Source organism: Sinohyriopsis cumingii, chromosome 3 (assembly GCF_028554795.1).
Source record: "Sinohyriopsis cumingii isolate HCF-2022 chromosome 3, ASM2855479v2, whole genome shotgun sequence".
Classification (NCBI taxonomy): domain Eukaryota; kingdom Metazoa; phylum Mollusca; class Bivalvia; order Unionida; family Unionidae; genus Sinohyriopsis; species Sinohyriopsis cumingii.
Window position 1 is genome coordinate 45,010,014 of NC_142963.1, and position 21,896 is coordinate 45,031,909.

Below are 21,896 nucleotides of genomic sequence, written 5' to 3' on the forward strand. Positions count from 1 at the left end.
ATGTTTACGCATTAGTGAAGCACTTGGATTTGCATCCTCCATCTAACAACGAAATGTAGCTTTGTGACTGTTGTACTAGTTATGTATACCTTTACGTGACTACTGTCTTATGTACCCTCCATCTAACCCCATGTTGTGGCGTGATGTATCTTATACACTTTTGATCATTAGTGACACACGAGGTATTAGGTGTAATAATTACACAAGTAGTCTGCTTATATCTAATCACAGTCCGTTTCCTCTGACGTATCGACTGAGCACCATCTTGTACGATGGCGTAAATTACATAACCTGATATTTAACGAAGTCGGTAGGTAGTGAATAGTTCATATTACAAACAATACAATTTATCTTAAATAATTCATAGAGATTTTTAATCATTCATTTTTGAAGTCGTTTTTTTCTGTATGCATGCAGCTTTATGTTTATTCTAAAAGCAATAACATTTATTTAGTGATTGAGTACAGTTATTACTTTAGAGATTGAGTACAGATAACATTATTGAACAAAAATCTAAATGCATCATATATCAATGATTCTAAACTTTGACTTGAGCGGTGAGACAAGCGGTGAGTGGATGGATGGCAGGATCAAGTTGTCAGGGAAGTATTTATACCATATATTCATGCATGATATACGAAGGAAAATGTTCTCGGGTTTCATTTATCACCTACAGCGTTAGCCAAGGGCGGTTTGTATTCTTCTTTAACTACATCATTTTACTGAGGTACGTTCAAGGGCACACTCGTTAGCTGTAGATATGATTTTGGATGGAGAGTCGTAGAACTATCTGGGGTTTAATGTAACCAGTATACTTCTGTCCATTAAGACGCTGGCTTAAAGGACGGTTTTCTCGCAGTAAAGACCAGAGCTTCGGGACCAACGAGTCTGCGGAGAATCTGGAGGCTCTTGAGGGATCCTTCAGCAGACTGGGAGAGACGACCAATGTTTTAGGGGTTTTGTAGGAAACAAATACAAATAAGTTTATACATCGATCGATCTACCGATCACGTCTATGTACCTATCTGTCTCAAGGATCTCTATCTTTCGGATTTCTCCACAGATTTCTCTATTTCTCTCTGTCTCCCCCCCCCCCCTCTCTCTCTCTCTCTCTCTCTCTCTCTGCTCTCACAGAACCTAAAATGTATAGATTATTCATGGAAAAACAGTTATGAATATACCTTGAGTGTAGCCATTCACGCTAGTGGCATGCTAGCTAGAACAATACAGTCTTCAGCGATGATACGTTTGTCTGGTTTTATCCTAATAACATCAAAATCTAAACAACGGAGACCCCAATACCGACGAATCAGTGTCCAGAACTCGCACCAAAGTTCACAGAACAAATGACAAGATAGCGTTATATACACATTATGAATGGATACACCTTATTAGTTCTTTATAATAATGAATCGATCTTTCAAGGGAATTACGATCCAGTGTACTCATGTAACTATACATTTGGTTTGGTAATCAAAGCATAATTATAAAAGATTGGCCAATTGTAGCCATGATCTCAATCCACATCAATAAGAAATGGATCAGATATATTAAAGAAATGTGACAAGAGAATATTGCGACAGCATGACCCACGATTTCATACATAATCATACATAACTGCATTGATTACTTATTACTCTTATGTCACACGAGGTACTAAAGTTAAAACTAATAGTATCAGTATGTCCCTGGTATAAAGTAAGGGAACGACTCACGTATTGAAGTAAATCCTTTGCTGAAAATGAAGCAGTTCCATAGAGTGGAATTTGGCAAACATCAATGAGCAAGATTTCGCTTTTCTAAATAGTGATGTTTGTTTTACTTGGGAATAAGGGTCATACGTAGTTCGTGTCCGTTCCGATCCTAAAGCCACTTGTGTTCTTAGAACAGACATATAAATCATATTTCCTTTGCATGATATAGCCAATAAAAGTTTTTAAACTGTGGTTCAAACGAAAATAAAACAAAGGAAAGTCTCACTTCCTACCACATCAAACCCGCCAGGCCGTTGGACCTCTGGATCTTCTATGGCACATTTCATGAAGCCCCTGAAGATTTACCTGCTGTCCATTCATCCCCAGAGACTGCATCTAAACCTTAAATCGCTACACACGTTCACACATCATAGTCAATTATAATATAAGGTTACAGTTTCTGTTGTGATAAGAGTCTGACGGATTCTGCGACAATATGAACATCACTCAATTACTACGCAATTTATATAATAAGCTAGTAGGCATGGGTAAATATCCTAGAACCCTTTCGTTTCCTCGTCTTTGAATCTCCCTAATTAAATACATTTATTTGAAGACTCGTCTTTTGAACACTCAAATTATAATTTTGTAGGCAATATTGATATTTTGCATTGCTTCCTATTTCAACTGAAAAATAATACTTTACTTTTTATTTGTGTATTAATTTGCTGTATTAGCTGTATAGTGAGATGACGCATATTACCGTTATATGTGTAGTAGTCACGACAAAATGTATTCTTTGGATTTATAGCGGTTAATACCTGAAAGTGAACATTATATTTATCCCATGAAATGCTTAAATTATACCCAAGCACTGTGCATTATGCAATCGTTCCCACTGACTTAAACGTTTCTATTTTTATTTTTTTTATACGTTATTTACACGTGACTAATGGTGAGCCTTTTCTTAAAACGATGACGCTTCCGGTTGATGACGCATACCGTTAAGATGAAAACGAGAAGAATCCCGCCTACAATTGAACATGCGATGATGAGATAAAGATTCCTCTCCTGTACTGTCACTACTCCTGTCTTTGTCTCACATCGTTGACCAGTATACACTATATTTTCCGAAAAAGCACACCTGAATGTATAAAGCAAAAGATCTTTGAATGTTTATCTGAGTAGAAATGTAATGTGTGAAGATTATCATTCTCGGAATACCAACATTCGGACAGCACCAGATGGATTTTGCAGTTCCGTGCCGTCGACAAAGGTAATGGAAGATGGGATTGACATCATAACTTCATAGCTAATTACGACTAGTGTGCAGTAAATCATTGTTCGTTTAATAGTAACTCTTTTGAAACATACTCAGTTCACAATAGACTCATGCGTGACGAATATGAAAAAAGGATATAAACACCATCTTTTCTGTCAGCGTTGTTATCAATGACTTAAACGTTTGAATTATGCGTTTAGCTCTACGTTTCTGACATTTCTCCACGTACAGCTAGAGAACATGGATGAAACATTCATATAATGACAGTATAAAAGACTATTAGTTTCAGGTTCTCGTAAATGCAACGCTCCTTAAGGTACGTAAAGTGATTTTGATACGTCTTTTTCAGATCTTTGCAGTTTGGTTATGGTACATAATACGTATTTTTCCTTAGCTATTGATGTTGAAGCCGCTGCATTTACGGTCGGTTATTTTATGTAGATTGATCCATGGGACACTATTGCATGAACTTTGTTGGTAGATTTGTTCCGGGTGAACGTTAACGAGAACAACAACCCACCATTCTTTGCTATATTCCAATTTAAATATAGTCCTTTTTATTTTAATGACTTGACCAGGCATCTTCTATATTGAAGTTTCTAAAAACTTTCGCATTCCTTTGTAGACAAACAATCAACATTGTTTTAGGGAAGACTTAATATGCAAACAAATTGTTTTTCTTCTTTTCTTTTTCTTCTTCTTCTTCTTCTTCTTCTTCTTATTATTATTATTATTATTATTATTATTACTAGTAGTAGTAGAAGTAGTAGTAGCATCCTAAATGCAATCTATCATTCCAAGATTGTGTAAAATAATAAATAGTTTACTCTTGACAAAGAATATAAGTATCTTTTCTACAAGATATGTGTACACACACAGGCACAAACACGCATAAATAAAATGAAAATTTCCAATGGGTTAAATTTCAAATATATACCATGTGAGAATTTAGAAACTGTTTGTTTCATTAGATTGCACCAAGCAACATCCAGCAGATGTATGCAGGTTAATATCGTTTAAAAATTTATGTAACGAAGTTTCCAATGACTCGAGAAGAGAAATTTCGCTGCGTTATTTGTAACGGACGGTTTTATTTTGGTTTTGTCAGACAATTCTAACCAATATAGACTTCTAGACATACATTTATTTCCATGCAACAAGTTGCTTATCAAGTATTGTTGGATGCTATATACTCTTGTACCTGCATTGGACATCATGACTGTGATGTCCAACATAGCATTCCCCATTGTTCTTACACACAGAGGAGTTGCAGCGATCTATACACAAAATAATTGAAGTAGACGCTATTGCTGGCTTGCAGTAGCGAGGAAACATTTGTCTCTTGTCCTCAGATTTTCTGAAAGTTGAACGAAAGCACTGAATGCTGTATAATAGACATTCATCTGAATACCAGTATTTAAAAAAAAAATGATTTTTGCATATAGACCGTCTAAGTATAATATACAGCATCTTGTGAGATCCTGATATAAATACAGCAGCGGTTTCACTTTGTAGCATGGCATATTATGTGACTCTGATCTAAATATAGTTAAATATTTACTATGTCGCATGATAGTATCTAAACATAGTTAAATATTCACTATGACGCATGATATGATCTAAATATAGTTAAATATTCACTATGACGCATGATATGATCTAAATATAGTTAAATATTCACTATATCGCATGATAGGATCTAAACATAGTTAAATATTCACTATTACACTTGATATGATCTAAACATTAAATATTCACTATGACGCATGATATGATCTAAATATAGTTAAATATTCACTATAACGCATGATATGATCTAAATATAGTTAAATATTCACTATGTCGCATGATATGGTCTAAATATAGTTAAATATTCACTATGTATCATGATATGGTCTAAATATATTTAAATATTCACTATGTAGCATAATATCTTGTCTGACCGCAATGTAAATGTTTAAGAGAATCATGTTTTCTCCAAGTTTGACGTGGCATAAACTGTCCGATGCCGACTCACACAGCAAACAACGACCAACAGTTATGTTGACTGTGAGTCGGCAACAAACATTTTATACCACGAAAAAATGAAATAAAACAGCATTAGCTCTTATTAGTGTAACTCTTTTTAATGGTATTAATTCTTTTATTTCTATTTCGAATTTTTAAAAGATATTTCCTAGAAGTATTAGAGTTTTTTTTTTTAAATAATAATACATGTTGAGGGCTTCTGCTACGAACCTACGTATAAAACAGGGAATTTATTTTCCAATAAAGTAAAGACTAGTCAACATTAAATAAGTAACTCCATCATTATTAACCGATCTAAGGGTTCGAACTTTCAACTGAATGATCCTAATATTTTATCTAAAGTGTCAAGTGTGTTGTTGGGTAGAAATGCAGTATTTAAATAAAATGATGTGTTGAATTTTGATTGACATACAAATGACTTTTGGATTTGATGCTTTCGTGAGCTCTTTGTCACTTGGCTGATTCATTACTGACCAGACGCGTAAGTAACCAATTTTTGTTTCATCAAGTATATTTTCATGTTCATGAACAGGTTAAGCTACCTACAGGGGTTACTTTCAACTGAAATTAAGAGTACATGTAAATGGTTATAGTAAAGGAAGTCCAATATTCAAACACTACATGATATCGTCTCGACATATACGATGAGGGAGGACTACGATCTATATCCCATCCCTGCATCGTAACTATCAGGGTCGGCGTGTTACGTTGTCGAATTGTTATAATGTTAGTGATTGCAGCACCATCCTTCCAATCCCTTTATCAATAGCACCTATAGTTTAAATTCATTTGTAACGAGCCGCAATGAAATTGTTGTAGCCCCAACTTTCTTCTTGCTAGACTTCTCATGCCTTTTTTAAATCTAGAAGGATCTTTTTATTTTGAGAATAAATGCTAAGATTTTTTATTTTATTTTGTCAAAATTAATTTATTCATAGTCCAAAAATTAAATATAAACCCAACATTTTTTTATTTCGTTTTAATCACACTGTGCGTATGTTTTAATGTTTACATTAGTCACTTTGACCACTGAAAGCAATTACAATTATATGCAAATATTCGCTATTTAGCATGATATCTTGTGTGACCCTGATTTAAATAAAGTTAAATTTACACTGTGTAACATTTGTTATATGCCGTGCTAAGTATATTATACATTATTCGTTACAATTTTAACATAAAACCGGCTAAGAGTAATATTTCAAACGGCGAAGACATGAGGTTTGAGGACAAGATATCTGATTTTGTTCAATATATCTTGATGTTGTTCAATATGTCTTGATTTTGTTCAATTTGTTCAATATATCTTTTTATCAACTTCAAAGTGTGCATCCTAGTGAGTCTGTCAGATGACTCGACATATAATTTAGTCATCAATAAGTAATAAAGCTTGAAACTACTATAAGACAAATCCCAGCTTATAGATCTACTAGAGGTCAAACTTACTATGAATCAGTCCCAGATTATATATGTATTAGGGGTCAACGTGCTACGAGTCAAATCCCAGATAATGCGCTTAATACCGGAACAGTTTGATTTGAGACAAATTCCAGATTATATATTTACTAGAGGTCAAACGTGCTATGAGACAAACACCACATTATGCACGGATTACCGGTTTTGAGAATTTATGAAAATTTAGCCAGTCTGTTATGCATATGGCATAGACTCATTGACAGGTTATTAACATTTACCCAATCTTCTTGTCATGGACTCATTTGTATATGCTGTGTTAACAGGTACACCGGCGATGCTGGTTAAATTTCTGACTATTTTTGATCCGATTTCCTCTGTAACCATTTTAACATCAACCGTACCGAACACGTTTACTGAGTAATCCACTATGACTGACCCACTTCTACAAATAGAAGATATAATGAAGAAAGATAATGCAGACAAAATTCAAATGTTTTCTAAATTAATTTCATTTATACGCTATGTACACTTGATGGTGAGGTTGACGTTTGAATGCAATAGACAGTAATAAAGAAAATATGTATGTTGTGGTATTTATATGTAACTAATTCGTCAGATATGTGTATCACATTCTCTGTTGTATTATATTTCAATCACATGGTTTTGGATGTAGCTATCATATATTTGGATCCTAATAAGCCGAATGTAGAGATACACAAATTCAACTCAAAATCTTATAAACATTTGTGCAAATTAATCAGAACGCAAGTCATTATCTTCGAACGAAACATTAAGGCAACGAGGGATAGAGAGAGAAATTGAAGAGAAGTAGAACGAGAAAAATATGTATATATTAACAATAATTTTAAATAAAGACATGAGCAAAAATGAAATAATTTTAATGAATTTTTAATTTTCTTTTTAAAATATCCGTATTGGGTCTATCCTATCGAGAGGAGAACTGTTTATTCTTCCAAACGAATTTCAAAACCCTTGACAAACCTACCCACTATAATTTTATCTTTGTTTTTTCGTACCGTGATAGTGATTTCCACTGAATTACGTGCAGAGCAATAAAACACTTAAACAAGAGCTTGTACACTACAATAAATCATTATGACCATGTAATATAGATGTTCATAAATATACAAAGTATTTACCTGAATCGTAAAATGTCGATTGATTTAAAACCTTTTAGGCTTTTGAAGACTTCAGTTAGCTGAAAATAAACTTTAAATTATTTAATACGTCCTTACATTAACATTTACGAAGTCTAAGAATTTATTACTTTCCAACCAGATCATGTCCATATAATTTGAACCTCCCACTAAATGAGGTATTACCTTTATCAAAATTAACATTGTACTTATGTAGAATTTTCTATGTAGATTATTTTATCAATAAAAATGTTTTTGTTTTCTTCTAAGTTTAATACAAAATGACGACATTAAATAATGTGGTATAGAATACATAGTCACAAGAGGCTATAACTTCTAAAATAGTCCTGAACAACCGCACGACCTGTTCTTATTTGTTAACATTGAACATTATCCAACTATGCTCTGTGTTGAGATAAAAAATTAATATATATATATATATATATATATATATATATATATATATATATATATATATATATATTATATTCATGTTTGTTTGGCTCAAAAGTACAGACAGTTGAATATACCCATAGCTTGAGCTTGATATATGAATGTACAGAATAAAAAAGTAATTAAAACTTTTGGTCACATTGTGGGTATACAGGAGAAGACATAACTGAACAAAAGGTAAAACGAAACGGTAACGATTGCATGTCTAACTACCTTTACCTAAAAAGTAGAAATCATAAATAATTGGGTTTAATTTTGTCCTGGTTTTAAATGACAATAGTTAGGGTAAAAGAAATGTTGTGCATGTTCTTATTAACTGATATCTGGTTCAGTTCATGAAAAGTATCCGTATCTTAGTATACAGGAAAACTATCCGTATTTTAGTACACTTCAAGACTAGCGTTATGTTATTACACATAAAACTATCTGTACACATAAAAAATAGCAGCATTTTAGTCTCCATGAATACTATTAGTATTTTAGTGTACATCAAGATTATCGGCATTTCAAAATCCATTAAGTCCATTAGTAGTTAGTATCAGAGAAAACTATCAGTATTTAGTATACATGAAAACCGTCGGTATTTTAATAACCATGCATTTAAAACCAAGTCACAATATTTTTTATTATTGCTATTTTTCATTATTTTTCAAGAATAAATATGGATAAAGTAATATGGAAGCTCAACATTTGCAAGTAACCTAGACAACCATGTGGCACCGCCGGTCATTTATTTCTTGCAGACATTATAAGCTCTGAAAACGCTTAAGTCACATGTATTCGAGAAATGACTGCACTTTAGAGATGAAATGTTCAATACGAGGGGGTTGTACCAGGATTTACGGCCATTACTCATATTAAAAAGAACAGCTGTTAAATCGAATTCTAATCTCCATTTCGACCTCTCCGTCGGCCTATAGTTTAGACTGTCGGTCTCGGATGTGGGAGCTTACGGATTCGAACCCCGGCCGAGTCATACGAAAGATATATAACAATGGTGCTAACAGCTGCGACTGGTCGTCCCTGTGTTGGTATAATGTGATTGGGTGTGGCATCATGCTACATGTCTGCGGCATGATGCCCCAATGCTAGACATCACTATAAACTGCCACACTGTAGCCATCTTAGCGATATGACTGAAAATTTGTTAAAGCTCCGTTGAAAATCCAAATCACACATGCACATACACAGTCTCCATATCAATTTCTCTGACAAGGAAATAGAATAACAAATATCAATAGAACTCCTGCTTGAAATGTAGAGACACAAGAATTTATTTTTTACGGAAACCATAACATACATTCGGAAATTGAGAGCAAAATACTATTTAGATACATATATACACTTCATCGAATAGGAGATAGAGCTGCTGTTGTCTACGCCTTCAAAACTTTGTCGGTAATTCAAAGTTACAATCTCAATTAAGTTATCGCCATTTGTGATTTTTTATAGAAGCAAACATACATAATGTTCATTTTTGCGATTATTCATGATTGGTGCTATCCTAAATATTTGTTCCTGTAAAGATGACAAATGAAACTTCGAAGCATAACATTATGTTTTGCTTTATATTTAAAATATACATTTCACTAAAAAAAAAAATAATGTTGAGTAAGAAAAATTAATATGGCAATAAAGTTATTGAACAATTTATCCACTCATTAATTTTCAGTTTAAACTCAATGACCTTTACTTATCTTTATAAATTGATATGTATCACCAAGTTTACAAACAGAACCATTATCATTGTATATTTCTTTTATAATATTTCATAAGAATAATATTTCCGTATATTTAAACATTTTGTGATTGGTTGAGAATATGTTAGATGCACCGTTATGTGTGCTGCTTGAGCTGACTTATCAAGGGAAACGTTTCGCCTTGTGAGGAGGCCTCAGAATATCGAAATGTGTGCTATTTAAAAAAAGTTTAATTGCCTTGTATTGAAATAATTTTAGCTATTTTGAGTTTATCTTTGTTCATATGCCTTGTTCGAGATCTCGTAAACTAGAAGGAAAAGTTAGTCAAGATTGTGCTGATGTGTCAGTAAAGCATGTAAAATAAAAACAAACTATAACATTCAAAGTTTTCAGTCATATGTATTTCAAAGTGTGTGACTTTATTAACTCAGGAATTTCCTCTTTATATTAAATTGTTCTTATTTAATAATAATAATAATAATAATAATAATAATAATAATAAAGGTTGCTATAGGATTTTCTACAGATTTCTATCTTCAAAAGCAAAATCGTGTCCATTTTTAGTGAGATTCCTTGCTTGACATATGACCCTGACCTTTAATAACAGCTGTTAGAACATCGTGTCCACGTGACATGCGACAATCTCCGAAGATTTAATTGTAAAGGTTGCCGCATGCATTCTTTGGCAAAAGGGGAGACTGCTGGAGTGCAGGAAGGTCTGTGCATTTACATTGTTTTAACTTCTAATGGTGTATGTTAATCTGGAGTTTGTAAATTTTGATCGGGAGTCACAGGAGTGGGTGGGTGGGTGATTGTTGTTATTATTAGCGTGTAATTAGTTGATATAGATAAAACTTTACATACAATTACATGAAAACAGGGAACTAAATGTAGTTCACAGAAGTTACCGATGTGTAAAATTCCAGATCAGTATCACGTGACTATTTACATCCGATCAAATTGTAGAAGACGCTGTTATAAAATTGGAATTATCATTATTATTATTATTATCAAAACTGAACATATTATATGATCATCACAAAACAGATCATAGTATAACTGACCATTACTAAACTTACTTTTGTAAACATGTTAAAACGGACCATTGTAAAACTGATTGTTGTAGAAGTGATCGGCGTAAAGTTATCTTTGCGAATCTGGCCATTGTTGTAAAAGTTGTCATTGTGGAAGTGTTTATTGTAAACATTGTAGAGGTGACCGTTGGTAGAAGGGTTCGTTGCAAATTTATACTCATTAAACATACCACTTTAAAACTTATTATTTGAAACTGACAATTGTAAACATGGTAAAACTGACCGATGTCAAAACTGATCGTTTGTAAAAATCATGCTTGTAAAACGGATTATTGTGCATCTGATCATTTTAAAACTGATAATTGTAAAAGTGATCATTGTAAAATTGACCATTGGAAAAATTTTCATTGTAGAAGTGACCCTTGTAAAACTAATGATTGTAAACAAAATCCATCCTTGCAAACTGACTAATGTTAACCGAATAATCTTAACCTCTTTGGAAAAGTGGTCACTGTAAAATCGACCTTTTGTAAAACGACCCTTATAAGACATATTATTGTACAAATGATCATTAGCAAATTGATCATTGTAAAACTGACCATTGCAAAACTGACTTCGGTAAACATGGTAAACCGACCATTGCAAAACTGGTTGCTGTTTGTGTGATGATTGGAAAACTAGCCATTGGAAAACTGAACAGTGTAAAACTGATCATTCTAAACTGATAATTTTAAAACCTATCATTGTAAAGCTGATAATTATAAACATGAACATATTGAAATGATCACTGTAAAACTCATCATTGTAGACCTAATCTTTGTAGAAATGATCATTTTAAAACTGATCATTATCAACTGATCCTTGTAAAGCTGATCATTGTACAAAGTTTAAAATTTATCATTGTTAACTGACTTTTGTACAATTTACCATTTTAAACTGATTATTGTACAAGTGATCATTATAAAACTGAACCAAGTCAAACTGACCATTGCAAAGCTGGTCATTGTAGAAGTGATTATTGTAAAAGTAATCATTGTAAAAGTGATCATTGTAAAACTGACCATTATGAAACTGATCATTGTAAAACTGACCATATCATTGTAAACTGACTATTGTAAAATTTGCCATTTTGAACTGATTATTTTTCAAGTGATCATTGTAAAACTGAACCAAGTCAAACTGACCATTGCAAAACTGGTCGTTGTAGAAGTGATTACTTTAGTGCTGACCATTATAAAGGACCATTGCAAAATTAATCATTGTAAAACTGACCATTATGAAACTGATCATTGTAAAACTGACCATATCATTGTAAACGGACTATTGTACACTTTACCATTTTAAAGTGATGATTGTGATCATTGTAAAACTGAACTATGTCCAACTGACCATTGTAAATCTAGCCATTGTAGAAGTGATTGCTGTAAAGCTGACCATTATAAACGGACCATTGTAATACTAATCATTGTAAAAGTGATCATTGTTAAACTGAACCTTGTCAAACTGACAATTGTAAATCTGGTCATTGTAGAAGTGATCACTATGGAGCTCATTGTAAGCTGATCATTGTAAAACGAATCATTGTAACACTAATTACTGTAATACTGATCATTGCAAAACTAAACATTTTAAACTGGCTATTTTAAACTTGATCATTATAGTAGTAATCAAGGTAAAACTGACCAAGGTCAATCTAATCATTGAAATCCCTGCTTCTCCAGCTTAATATTTGTCCGAACTGTCAATTGTGTTAGACATTATTGTAAGCTCAAGGGCACCAATACACACAGCAGTATGAATATGATAGAAACTTCGACTTTTATCACCTTCTATCGATACTCTTGGTTATTTCCCTTAAAAAGCCAAATTTTTTTCTCAGCTGTAAATAAAAATTAGTTTTTGGGGGGGGACAAAATCTATATTAGTCTAATAATTACTGATACATTTGCACAGTAGATATCGCTGAAATGAAGGAACTAAATTTGAGGGAACAGATTCTCGGTTGATTTAGCTCCTAAACCTTCAGTGTCTGATTAAGGTCTATGGTACCTGTATATTACATTATTATATTTTGATATTGACGCACTTATGACTGATACTATATAATATACGAATATAATGTTAATTTATTATTCAGGTTTGGTCTTAACAATGTGCAATTGTATAGTGCAATTGTACTTTCAGAATACATTATCACATGCTGTACCAATTTAAGGTTGTTCGATGCAGACTCCAACCTCTAATGTCAATTGCTCTCGATATTCGAATCAGCACAGAACATTTTACACAGACCGGGTCTGTTATATTCAGCAGCTTCTCAGGAAAACAAGCAGAGCACTGATTATCATTCTTTCGCATTTCGTATATTTGTAATAACGTTATGATAAAGATGTTAAAGCCTTATAATGATGATGATGACCATCAAGACGACGACAATAATTATGATGACCTGTGAATCTTTGTTGAACAGAAGTTTTAAGTACCACTTAGGATATAATCGGTAATGCTAATATGGCAATTGTTTTGTTGTTTGACTGTTTGTACTTGTGTGAAGTACAGTAAAATCGTTTATTTTTGGTGGGTTTCAGTTTTTGTTTTTTCAGTGAAGTGTTGTTTGAAAGGTACTTAAATTTAGGATTATGATTAATGATATTTGTTTTGAAAACATTTGCACTACTCGAAGAAAATCAAAAGTGCCCTTGCCATTATTGCTCTTAGCAGTCGTAAACTTATACAAAAAATAGTATGGGTTTTAATTACATGCCATCAGTGTAACACATATATTGCCTCAGAGACATTAAGACCAGCCCGGAAACCTGCATTCTGTCTTCATTGGTAATGTAATCAATATTACTCCAAAACCGTTCCATACAAAAAGAACGCGAAATGTGATGTTATTTAGGATAGCTTGAAGACCTACATAATAGTCGTGGAATCTCAGTCTATCTCCATCTACATTTTTATAGGTAGCGGAGTGGTTAACATCGTATTTTTGAAATGTATAGTTCACCTTAAAACACCCCTAGTACATGCGTACATTGGAATAGTTTAGAATATGTATTTTCCAGATAATTCATATTGTAATCTGCTTGGTTTGCCTATAACAGTAAAATATACAAGTACTTTCGTTACAATAATGAATGTGATTATATATATATATATATATATATATATATATATATATATATATATATATTAATGAATACGACTTGTTCCCTTAGTCAGGAAATTGCAGAATCACACAAGATTTAAAGTCGAAATATTTTAATTCTTACTTAGAATTCCATAGTATCGGGTAAACTTGGCATGCATACAAACTTTTAACAATTTAATGATTCCAAACTTATTTTGATTCTAACCCCTTTTAGATTAAAGTTCGTAATGTTTGAAACTGAGTTAAAATATGACCTGGTTTTTTCTTGTGATTCTGGCTTTGTGATTTTGTTGCATTACATTGCAAAATCTCGGCTTTTTTCATGACTTTATCTTTGCGTTTTAACGCTCATATCCCAGCAACAATTACGAAGACCACGCATTGCTTTCATAAAGTAGACCGACAGAAAAGAAAGATGAAAGACGAGCAATAAATAGATCTGAGTCTCATAGACATCATGTTCATTTTGGTCCTTTGAATTCAGAAAAACACATTTTTTGTTATTTCAACTAAAATTGATATACATCTAAATATATTGAACTAACACTTACAGAAACACTGAACTTTGTGGCCAAGCTCTGGAACTCAGGCGAAGTTTTGTCCGCATACGTTTCGTTGTATTCCATTTCTACTTTCAGATCAAACTCCAGCTGTAGCTCATATTCACCTATATATATATATATATATATATATATATATATATATATATATATATATATATATATATATATATATATATATCTATAATGCCTCCACATAACAAATATTAAGTCAACAACTATATAGATCAATATCTGTACTTTTTCTTAGCGTATTATCAGATCTTGATAATGTCGCAATAAATAGATAACCTTATAAGGTACAAAGAAATAGATCAATAAATGATCATATACTTATCGCTCTGGTGGCCTAAAGTTAGGGAAATCCGCCTCGAAAGAGTTGGTTGTTGGTTAGAAGCCCGGTCGAGTTATACCAAAGAGTTATAAAAATGGCACTAGAAGTTGCCATGCTTGGCACGTAGCATTAAGAGGTTAGAGTTAGGGCTTGTCGGCCTTGTGTAAGCATAATGTGACAGGGTGGGACTCGTTGCTACCGTGATAGACACCACTACAAACTACCACACTACAGACATCGTAATGATACGACTAAAATTTTAAACCTACGTTAAAAAGTCAAAGAACGCAATTCACTGAACGCTGCCATGTGATTGGTCAATTAGATGTATTTTTTAAGGGTAGATGCAAAGGAAAACACGGATAGATATTTAGAGATAGTTATATATTACTGCATTTGTATAGGAAAATATGAACGAGGTTTCGGATGGAATACTGCACGAACTTAGGAGTGCATTATACCCATCCAACAAAACGATTCTTTTTCTCCCCTACAAATGCTGTAACCTTTTTTAATATATGCTCATTTTCTTATTCTACCTATTGCTTAATTATATAAACAAAAATACACTACAAGAAACAAAGTAACTGAACTTATGCCGTATTCCAACCTAAACACACAAGCGCAGATTCATCAGTAGACAACAACAACACTGTTAATGCGCACATAACTCCACCCAGATAAATTTTAAATAAGTATCGAGCTCGATATCACTTTCGAAAGAAAATGGCGTTTTGTTCTACATAAAATTGAAATATATATATATATATATATAGAGAGAGAGAGAGAGAGAGAGAGAGAGACAGACAGACAGACAGACAGAGAGAGAGACAGAGAGATAGATAGATATCACATTCATTATTGTAAAGAAAGTACGCAAGGGAGTTGCGTGTTGACATCTGCAAGGGTGCTTACATTTTGTCATTGAATGTTTGGAATCATAATGTGGGAAACAGATGAAGTCTTTCAGTTGTAATTATCAATAATACGCTATGGATTATAATGTTTATTTCATTTTGAGTGCAGTAAGGAAGGTGTAATTGCACTTGGAATATTACAGTACAATATCGAAATGCGTTATCAACCTTCAGAACCCATGAAATGGCTCATGTAATTCGGATTTTCAGAACCAAAAAAGTACAATTTGGAGAAAATTAAGGATGTAAAACTATAAGTAGAGTTTTGCCATTCTTATTACTAGCTAAAGAAGACACGTTTATGCCTTGTCACTTGCCTGTTATTTGTAGGGACCCAACAATTGTATGACCTGTCTGGCGTCTATCGCTAGCCTAAATCCGAAATATTGTATCAAAACAGTTAACGCGGAATATTCAAAGCTACTGGTATGTGGCAGTACACGAAACAGCTATTTTAATTCATTCAGAAACAAATTTAATAAACTACACCGTAAGGCGTCTACTACATGAGTGTCCATGATTTGTTTACAAACTAGTCACTAATACACTATTGAACACACGTGACGTGCACGTGAGTGCAATATGAATGTTTGCAATTTCGTAAAATATTACACTACTCTAACACTGTGGAGTTAACGGAAACAAGAATGAGCATATAATAAGTCCTGTTATTTGTCAAGATGTTTAAATAAGTGTCGTACTTCATGCAATGCAAACTTGAAAATGGGTAACAGGCAATAAAAAGAAATCGTCATTAATGTTGAAAATTCATTGAGAATATATTGCCTAATGCTCATGAAAAGGTTGAAAAAGTAAGATCATTCTCTAAACAGCATCAATGTTTTTTCTTACCATTTTTGTTGCTTTGCTTTCGTTTGCTTTTGTTTTTATAAGCGAACTACGCTTCTTAATCATTTCCTAATAGACTTATAATGATATTTGTAATATTTCTCTCAGATCTTTTTAATTCATCAATCGATGTTTGCCATGTTTCTTCTTTGTTTTGATTGCTAGCCGTTCGTCATAAATCAATTCATTATTGATGTTCTTATCGATCAATAATTCATCCATTCCTGTGTTCCAATCGATTTAGCGTCCACCCATCCCTTACAATCCCATCTATCTTTCATCCATCCATTCCTTATGTCATCAGTTCATCCCTTATATTCATATCCAGCTATCCATATTCATATCGAGCTATCCATTTCTTAATACATGAAAAGAAAAGAATGGTACGATTGATGAAAATGAAAAGAAGATTCATTATTAAAGTCAAATTCAAACGATTATTTATAATAAAGTATGATATTGTGTATGCAACAACTGAAGCATGGCAGTTAAAATCAATTTCCTTGCTACAAACATGAAAGTTAAGGATATAACATTTGTCACTTACCAGGATCTGGCGCGAAAGAAGGAGGTGGCTTAGTGGTAGAGACCATCGATGTAGATGCTGTTGAACTTCTGCTTGGAGAAATTGTTGTCCTTCTTTGATTTGTTGTATTTGGACCTGTATATAATAATAAATAACTTTTTCTAGTTTGCACAGATACTAGTATTTTTTTTTGACGCATTAGTTCATCTAGATAATGTATAAATAAAAGGATAACTATATAAATTAAAATTAAATGAATGAATTAATAAATACAAACGTAATATGATAATGGAATAATCGAGAACTGCTTAATGATGCCATGTGACTGCTATTTGCATTGGTAAGTGGAGAGTAGAAGCAAAGGAAACAATGGTTAGATGTTAAATATACTTCCTCTTATTTGTCAAGATGTTTGAGTAAGTGTCGTATTTCATGCAATACAAATGTTTCTAAATATTTGCTTTAAAATATCAAGGGAATATAAGTAAATTCTTTTGTTAACTGTGAAATTTGCGAGGATTCCTTTTAATTGTTGTTATATTTTGTGTTTGTGCTCTTCATATGCCAGCGCGATAAAGAAGTAAATAAAAAACTAGAAAATGGGTAACAGGTATTAGAAAGAAAACTTCATTGATATTGAAAACTCGGTGTGCTTGTAGAAGCTGGTTTTGTATATATTTACAAGCTGTTTATCGTACAGGATGAAGTGTAAAAATCTTTTTCAAAACAGCGTCAATGTTGTTTGGGTGGTGGGGGATGGGGTGTTGCTTTATTTTCTTTTGGTTGTGTTTTGGTCAGTAAAGTAGCTTATGTTGATCATTTCTTAATAGATTTATAATGGTATTTGCTCATTTTCGAACATGTCCATTCGATCCATCAATTGATGTTCACGATCCTTCTTCTATATATTGATTAATCTATCTATCATCATCATATCCATTTATTACGGATGTTCTTATCGATCTATCATCCATCCACTCCATATTTGTACATTTCCATCGGTTTGTCATCTATTAATTATCAGGCTCAATCTCTATGTCGTACACAAAATTAAACCAGAGAACCATAAAGCTATATGTAGATATACTTACTATCGTCTGTTATATAAATTCATTTCATCAACATATGTGCCTAAGGATGTTTTGTCCGTCTCTTGTCCTTGTTAATGTTAACATACCTTCGAACAGGATTTGCAAACGATTCCATGTTTGTTTTCTCTGAACTGGTTCCGTTCCACTTGCTTGTGTTTTCCAGCTGGTCCCGTACCACTGGATTGTGTGTTAGCCAGCTGGTTCCGTACCACTGGCTTTATGTTAGTCTTCTGTTTCCCATTTGGTTCCGTACCACTGGAATGTATGATTACCAGATGATTCCGTATCACTGGCCTGTTTGTTTACCAGCTGGTTCCGCACCACTGGATTTTATGATTACCAGTTGATTCCGTATCAGTGGCATGTGTGTTTACCAGTTGGTTCCCTATCTTTTACGTTTGCTACGAGTTTCATGCTTGGCGGACTTGGGTCCCGCACCTCACAGCTTGACACTTGATTAGTCATTTTTGCTTTCTGCTTCCACCACGTCGTTCAGTGTTAATGGGTTATGTGTTGCACAGCTCGTTTAGGCCCACTAACCTGTGATTGTTCTGCACCTCAAAACAATGACCCATAATTTCCATAATGATCAAATTTTGTTCCTTTTTTCATTTTCTTTCTTACTACATCCAAGTTCATGTATCATCTCACTACAGTGAACAATGATGTTTATAAAATTACAATAAGGATTATGCATTTGCAACTATGGCAACGTAGTAATACAATGAATTGTATGTCATTAACTTTTTGTCGCATTTCTTACAGAATGCCCCCTACAAAGAAAGCTGCGGCGGTGTCGCAAATGACAGTAAAAAGAGTTAGACCATCAAGGTCCAAAATACAAGAGGCGGTGAAGAGGTTTAGAAAGAAGACACCATTATCAACACCAACTTCCGTCAACCCTCAACCTTGAACATCCAGCGAAGGTGCTTGGAAGGACCCCCATCTTCGTAATGGTATAACCCAAGAGGTCTCCGACAGACTTATTACCCAAGTGACACAGGAGATCGATAACAGATTTGATCAGCTGCTAGTTATGCTCAAGCCGTCCACGGAAAATAATCCACAAACTGAGTTTCAACTTTGACCCTACGTAGCAACAGACAACACACCAGCTGCATCCATTCTCTCCCGCGCCATTGTGGAACCCACAGCTTCACTTACAGGTACAGCTGTGGATACAGGTAATGTCCAAATCGTTTCTGCTTCCGGGGGGTTTTCACAAACACAATATGGGCGTTCTCGTACATTGATTTTTCTACCCTTCTGAATAACTGGCAGGATGCAGGATTCAAATTTCAGTTAGATACGCACAGTACTGCTTCTGAACTTAGCATTGTTCCAAAAATTAAGAACGTCCAACTCACAATAGAACGGTGGATTCTCGCTTGGAGCAGGTTCACTAGTGTCCTGTGAAAAATATCCCCTGTTTAGTACCTCTCTTTCCCACCACATTGAAATTGTCCTTAAACTTGAAGAGAGACGCGCTGATTGGAGGTACTATGATGACAACTTTAGACAGTTGGTTGCAAAGGGGAAGCTAAATGGAGTACCACGCATTTAGAACTCTACATGAAGGCTGTGCTAGAGTCGGGTCATAACAACTACACAGAAAACAATCCCTCACAAATTACAAACATAAAATATCCGAATGGAATTTGTTTTAGTTACCACAAAAGCGGTCGCTGTTTATATGGATTTGTATGCAATTTTCAGCACAAGTGCTTCAATTGTTTAGGGGGACACTCATTCATTCGCTCTCCCAAACCAATTTCTCACCCCTTTAAGGTAGTTCCACAATAGAACCAGCAACCACAGAGACCTAACAACATGCTTTTTCGTTTCCAACGATCCATACAACCTAGAACCACTAAGCCGAAAAACAAGAAACCTGTCGGCAAATAATGCTGATCCTTTGCCTACCCCGGTCAGAATTGACCGCTTGCAATATTGGCTCCGCGATTTCAATCCTGCCACAAAGGAATACCTGCTTTTAGCTTTTCAAAAGGGTTTCGATGTGGGTTTAAGGGGACATTGCAGACACATGTATGTAATAATCTGAAATCAGCTCAAACTAATGTCCAAATTACTGAAGAAATTAACAGAACGAATTGTCAGCGGACGCTATGCAGGGTGTTTTCGTACAAAACCATTTCCCAATTTATAAAATTCGCCCCTTGGTCTAGTCGAAAATAAATTTACCGGGTCTTCCAAACTAATTGATCACCTTTCCTTCCCACCGGGCAATTCGGTTAAAGATGGAATTCAAACTCAACAATCAGCAGTACATTAGGAAGGCATTGATAATGCCATCACATTTATTAAACAGCTGCGTAGGTTTTGGTGGCAAAACAGACATATTAAATGCTTTCCGCATTCTTCCTATTTCTCGCAGGCAACAACATTGTTTTGGCTTTTGGTGGTGGAACATGTAATATTTTGACAAATGCTTACCAATGAGTTGTAGTTCCAGTTGCCAGATATTTGAGACCTTTAGTAATTCTCTTCAAACTTATCAATAACAACATGACGTAGTTTTGACTATTTTTTTTATGCTAGATGTAACACGTGTCCAATGCCAGCATAAACTTGATCGCGTCCAGCCTCTATGTGCCGACATCGGCGTTTCTCTGGCTGCGGGTAAAACTTTTGATTAAAAACTTTAAATATATTGGCCCTTGACAGCGCGTTACATGACAAATCTGGCGGGAAATTGTAGACCCAATCACACCTCCCATAAATCTCCTTACGCGAGCGTAAATCGTTATTCCTATCGAGCTATCATCCATGCTGTCTTTAATACACAACAAATAGATAAGAATGATGATTGCTGATGGTTATGAAATTCAAAAGAGGATTCATTATTAAAGACAAATTAGAAATAGTATTCATTATAAACAATAATAAAAGATGATTTTTGTCTTACTGGAATCTGGCAGGAAAGTAGGAGGCGGTTTAGTAGTGGTAACCATCGAGGTTAATGTAGTAGTGGTAACCATCGAGGTTAATGCTGTTGAACTACTGTCTGGAGAGATTGGTGAGATTGACGTGCTGACTGGATTCGTTGCATTCGGCGCTGTTCCATCTATATATATATATATATATATATATATATATATATATATATATATATATATATATATATATATAACTTTATTTTGAAAATGAAATAAACGTATAGCATATCTTTTACGACTGTTCTGATAGTGTCTTTCTGTACTTTATTTTTCTTCAGATCCTAATTTCTGATACCATTTGTATATAATATTTAGGGTTGTATATACTATAGAATGCAAATTTAATCATATTCATTGCCGGAATAATGTAACGTTGGGGTTTATGTTAAGGTCTAGAAAAAGAACCAATATTAAACGTAGTTTGATGGTCTTTATAGCATCGGACACATTTAACTTTTTGTGCAAGGAGTTCCGTTCATTTAACAAAATAGGCTTAGGTTCTTTAACTATCCTTTGAGCAAAATGTTAACGAAAAATATTAAAGGTATGGCATCCTTGACAGCATTCGTCATTTGTAAGTGGTTTGAGTCCCGTCACATACAGTTCAGACAAAGGGAATTGCTGCAGCGTATACTTACGTGCAATGATATTATGCCCTCTTGTAATATTTTCCTGTCTCATCGAGATGCGCTCATATTTCATTATATTTTCTTTTCACTAGAACTAAAGTCTTCTACTTTAACA

At 33.8% G+C, this 21,896-nt stretch overlaps 1 non-coding gene across 1 annotated transcript; it reads left to right on the plus strand.

Annotated features, from left to right (window-relative positions):
- Window positions 1–11,539: 11,539 nt before the first annotated feature.
- Window positions 11,540–11,613, plus strand: LOC149802777 (small nucleolar RNA SNORD36). The gene has a single exon (XR_016420328.1). It is a non-coding gene; the product is annotated as a small nucleolar RNA SNORD36 (small nucleolar RNA).
- Window positions 11,614–21,896: the final 10,283 nt, after the last annotated feature.